The sequence below is a fragment of the Cygnus atratus genome, chromosome 2 (genome assembly GCF_013377495.2).
Source record: "Cygnus atratus isolate AKBS03 ecotype Queensland, Australia chromosome 2, CAtr_DNAZoo_HiC_assembly, whole genome shotgun sequence".
Lineage (NCBI taxonomy): Eukaryota > Metazoa > Chordata > Aves > Anseriformes > Anatidae > Cygnus > Cygnus atratus.
The window spans coordinates 156,956,922-156,962,209 of record NC_066363.1 but is presented as its reverse complement, the minus strand read 5'-3'; positions in this window follow the sequence as shown (position 1 = coordinate 156,962,209).

The following is a 5,288-nucleotide window of genomic DNA, read 5'->3' as shown; positions in this document are numbered from 1 at the left end:
CTGCTCTGCAGACCTCTGCAAACTGCTCCATCAGAGCCCAGCCTTGCTATGAATTCATTCCCCCCAAGGAAAAAGGGGACTCATGACCATTTCTCAGCTCTGCTCCCCCTAAACAAAGTGTGCACCTCAGCAGAGAGTTTCATCCCACAGCCTTGCATTTGGTTTATGGTGCATTTCCCATTGTGCCAGCCTTTATTGCAGGGAAAAGAAAAACTGGGAGGGGATGTAGGAAATGCAGCCCTAGGGCTTGGGTCGAGACCAGGGTGGGATGAGTGGTGCAGCGGGGAGGAGAGGAGGAGAACCTCATGGGACGTGGTTCACAGTGATGCCCGGCTCCATCCGGAGACACCTCGTTCAGGACTGGAGGCTTGTGGAGGCACTGCAGATCCTGCCAGCAACCCAGAGAGGCAAAAATCATCATTAGTTGGAGCAGGAGGCAGCGGGTGAGGGAATGGATGTAGAGCTGGTAAAGCCTGGAGGTGTGGGGTGTAGCTTTGAGCAGCTGCTGATCTGCCAGCAGATCACTTCTCCTCTTATGGAGCAGCCCAGCTCCTGTTTTGGGGCAAAAGCTGCCATTTGGCTGTGCTGGGGCAACGCCTGGCACGGTGGGGACAGCAGCAGAGCTGTGACATGGGGCACGGGTAGGAAAAAACCGCTCGTCCAGCCATTGTTCCCCCAGCCCAACGTGGGGCTGGCCATGCACGGTGCATCAATGCCCTCTTCAGGAGCCATGCCGGCACCATCACACCCTGCAAGGATGGGGCTGAGGACTGCAGGGCTTTCTCCCCATCCTGGATGGCCAGGGCATGGCCCTAAGGCAAAGCTCCCTGGGCTGGAAGAGAGAGAATCGAAAGAGGGAGGCAGAAGGGATGCAATTCCTCACGTGCCAAATTCATTTCCACTTCTTTCCTTCCTCACCAGAAAAGCGTTGGGAAAATAAAATAAAAATTTAAAAAAATAATAAAGGACAAACAGAAAATAATTTTAAAAAAGACCAAAACCACACAGATTTTTGCAGCTCCAAATGGTGTGGATTGTCCTTGGACATATTTTTGTAGGGTCTACCCAAGGCCAACCCGATCATCTCCAAAGTGGGCCAGGTGAGCAAGCATATTAGCAAGTTGGCAGCTCTCCCTCATGAGTTTCTTTAAAAAGGAAATTGATAGGATTAATTGTATGCTAATTAAGTATGCCAAACAACCACTGGTGAGACCTGCCACCGTCTTGTGCTGTCATGAAACACAAGAGCCGTAAAACAGGTCCATGACTCCGAGTGGGAGTAACGACAACACGGGGTTTGCCCTGCTCCGGCACCGCAGACCCAGCCCAACCCTTCTGCAAGAACAAAACACGCATTGCAAAATTTTTTTGAGCTGAAATATTTCTGCAGTTTGCTCTCCTGCAAGCATATCTCATGCCAGCTGCAGCTGGTGTTGTGTCCTTGGGGCTCAGTGATGTCCCACAAGCCTGGGGTGGCTTTAGGCAGAAGCAGATTTGGCTTGAGGACTGGTATTGAATGGCACAGGGCTGTCTCGGCACAGTGCCCTCCACATCTCCTGCCTTTCCTGGCTCAGGTGGTGCCACTGGCCCAAACCATGGCTCTGGGACGTAGAGGTGAGGCAGATTGATTTGGTTTGGGGTCTGTATCTTAATCCCATAATCTGGATGCTCCTGGGAGGCTTTCTCTGCTTTATCCATTGCAAGTTGATACCTTGTGTTTATAGGTAGCAATCTGAGGTGTTTGCTTATTGGGCTATTAATGGGAATAGATTAATGAAGAGCAGGTGTTGGAATAGTTGTTTCAAGTCTGTTTTCTTCGGGTAAACAGAAAAGGTTGAGTGTCTTCATCACTGGATCCACCAGGTTTGGGTTCCCTGTTTTCTCGGACTAAGCTAACAAAAATTTTCAGACTGGGGCTCAGATTCAGCACAGCATTCAGCCATGTGCTCAAATCTTCTTGGCCTCCGTGGCACTTCAGTGCAGCCTTGTGCAGTTTGCTAAATTTGAGGACCTTGGGTTTTTTGGATAACAAAGATAACATGTCTGTTCCATTGCCATGCTAAGGGTCACCAAGTCATATTGCTGGCTAGCACCAAGCTCTTCATCACTTTGTTCTCTCTGTAAGTGGTAAAATAACTTATAAGAGGATTTTTACCTGTTTTTATGTGTAAAAAAAGTCATATGTCCCTTCTGTGAGGCTGGTGGAGCAGCAGCAAGCAAGCCATGCTGATCTCTTTTATTAAGCAAGACTCAGGCCTGCCTCAGCCTGTTGGCCAGCTGGCGTTTCAGCTGAGAAATGATGAGAGGTGGCTTCCTGCAGAGAAGGGTTCAAGATCTGAGGCATGACTTCGGTGGCCTATGTCCCATTTGGTGCTCATGTGACACAAGTGAAGAGCACCTGCCCTCCTGGAATTGTCCAGGTCTGAATACCAGGACATCTTCAATAGAGGACCAAGTGCCCAGGGAACCTGTGGACCACGCTATAGCTGCTGAAGGCCAAATAGTCTCTCCAACGTGATGTGTGCCCAAATAAATCAAGTATTTCTGGAACAGTTCACCATCATTCATATTTACAGGTGAAACACAGCTTGTGTCCGTAACGTTAATGTCTCTTCGTGTCCTGGACAGTGGTTGTGTCCAGCCTGCCCATTGGGAATGCTGTCTCTCCCACATACACTTGGAAATAAGTGGGGAGAACTGCGGGACTGCTGAGTCAAGAGCATGCTAGGGACTCTTTTAACAGCTTAACATCCCATTCACCTCCCAGGCAGCTCCTAGCACTCTTTCATTTCTTAGTAAGGATGTAACCGAGGATGTTGGGGAGCCCACTGATAATTTTTATTTCTCCAATATCCTTCCAGCCAGGCACTTCACACTGGAAGTGGAGTGATAGTTTGGAGGCTGGAGGACAGAGCCAGCATGGCCATGCTGAGGCCATTTGCCATGCCCAAGGGATGCCACTTATTCTCATCCACTATTTAACACACATGGCAGTAAGATTTGGAGAAGATTGTCATCTGTCTGTGGAGCTTCTCCCATCCCAGGGAAGTGATCACACTCTAGAGGTGCAATCCAGACCTCCAGCAAGCATTGGCTTTCTTCTGTAGGATTCGTCTTATTTTCTAGCCAAGGAAAAGGGGTTCTAACATATCTCCTCCCCTCTCCCAGGAAAAGATACTTGTCCACATCACTGAAGTCACTTTTCTCCAACACAGGGTGGCCACATCCTAGTTGCAGCTCTTGCTAAATCCTAAACCATGCTAGGGAGAGATATGCTGGGTGTCTCAGCACAACTCAGGACCCATTCTGTTGTTCACCAGGGTGGATGGTCAAGCACCACTGCTCAGGACTGTTCCTAGGTGCTGTTTATTTAGCTAATGTATGTGGACCTGGAGCCTCCTAGAGGGATGATACTAAGTCTCCCTGCCACAACAGACTGTGGTCATTTGCTGCTGCTGTCCTTCACCCCCAGCTCTGTGTCCTGTTATCTGAACCATGTTCTTCACTCCTGGAAAAGGAGGTGGTCAGGAGCCTCTGGGTCAGGAAGGCTGGGATGTCTGGGGAACAAGACAGGAGAGGGGTTGTGAATCCTGATTTTCTACCCTCCTGTCTCAGGGCTGTACATGGCTGAGTTTCTAGGCTGCAGTTTACAAGGGCGAGAGAAGGAAATGCCCTGAAGTGGCACCTGGGACTGCTGTTTGGTCTGTGTTCTGTTTTTCACACCCAACATGAAGCAGCATCTCCAGGACTTTCTCCAGGACACCAAGACGGGGTTAACCCAGCTGATTTTCAGGCCAGCAAAGCCTTCTGATTGCCCAGTGCCAGCTGGCTGAATCTATCTTCCTCTTGCTGTCATAAGACTCCCCCCTTCCTTCTCCACCTCTGCTGCACCCAGTGTGCTCGGAAGGAGCAAGCACTGTCCCTCTGCCTTGGCTTTTGTCCCCTGCAGATTGGCACCCACCTGGGAGATGAAACCTCTTAACATTGTGCGCTCGTTTCTTTTTCCTTGCTCTTGCACTCCCTCTGCCGTCCCAAATGATCTATTGACACAGAAATGCTGGTGCCAGAGCTAAAAAACGCAGGGTGTTTCTGTATAACAGAAAATGAACCCGTTAATCTGAATTGGAGCTTACCTGTTGTTCAGGAAAAACGGAGTGAGAAATGGAGATGTGACAAGTACAGCCCCAAAATGGGGGGTTCAACTTGAGGAAGGACTTCTTCAAAACCCCAAATTTCCCCCCATGGAATCCCCCATCTCTGGACAAGCTCAAAAGCAGTGGCAGCTTTTTCAGTGGTCCAAGAGCCCATCTGTGGGGTTGTCTGAGCTAGCACTGAGCTCCCTTTTCTCTCTAGCAGTGACCATAGCAGGGGCAGAGAATCATGAGATAATCCAAGCTGAGAAGGACCTCAGACAGGTCTGTAGTCCAACCTGCTGTCAAAGCACAGTCAGCTACAAGGCTCAGCCCAGGTTGCTCAGGGCTTTCTTCAGCCTGGTCCTGAAAACCTCCAAGGTGGGGGGGATGACACAACCTCTCCTCGTGTCCATCTGTCTTCACAATCCAACTCGATCTAGCAGATCTCTTAGGCTCCGTGGTTTGGGGCTGGGACAGCCAAAGCTGTATCAGGCTGAGGACACTCCTGCACATCTGCCTTCCTCATCACTAAAACTAAGTCCTTCTGGGTGCAGAAGAGGAGCTCAGCTGAACCTCTGGAAACAAGCAAGTGCCAGGGTCTAGAAAGCAAAGCTGCCTGGTACACTCTTATATTAGCAGGTGGGGCCATCAGGACCCATTTCCCACCACTAATAGAAGCGCCATCAGCAGAGAAAACGGACATGAGCTTCTATCAATGCCAGCAGCTTTCCCATTCAGCTTGCAACTTGAGGAGCTTCACCATCTGAGGACCCTTTGCATGGCATCATCCCCCAAATTCCTCTGCCACAGGGACCCCAGACTGAGGTGAGGTGGTTCCCAGACAGGTGAGAGATGATGGCCAGGCTCAGAGGGCCAGCAGGCAGCTCTCCACCCCTCCATCTCTCTCTTAGCAGCCCAAAGCTACTGTCTTCTGCTCCTTTTTCCTCTCCCAGTCTTGCAGTGATGGCTCAGGTCATGGTGGCTCTCAGGAGCCCAAGGGATGCAGTAGAAGACAAGGCAGGAAGGGGACAGGTGGGATTTCCTTTCCAAACCATGGCCAAGGCAGTGACATGTGTCTGTCTTTCATCCACGCTCCTCTCTCTTGGTCCTTTGGAATGGACTTCTTGGCTCTACCACCACGTTGGGCACCCATCC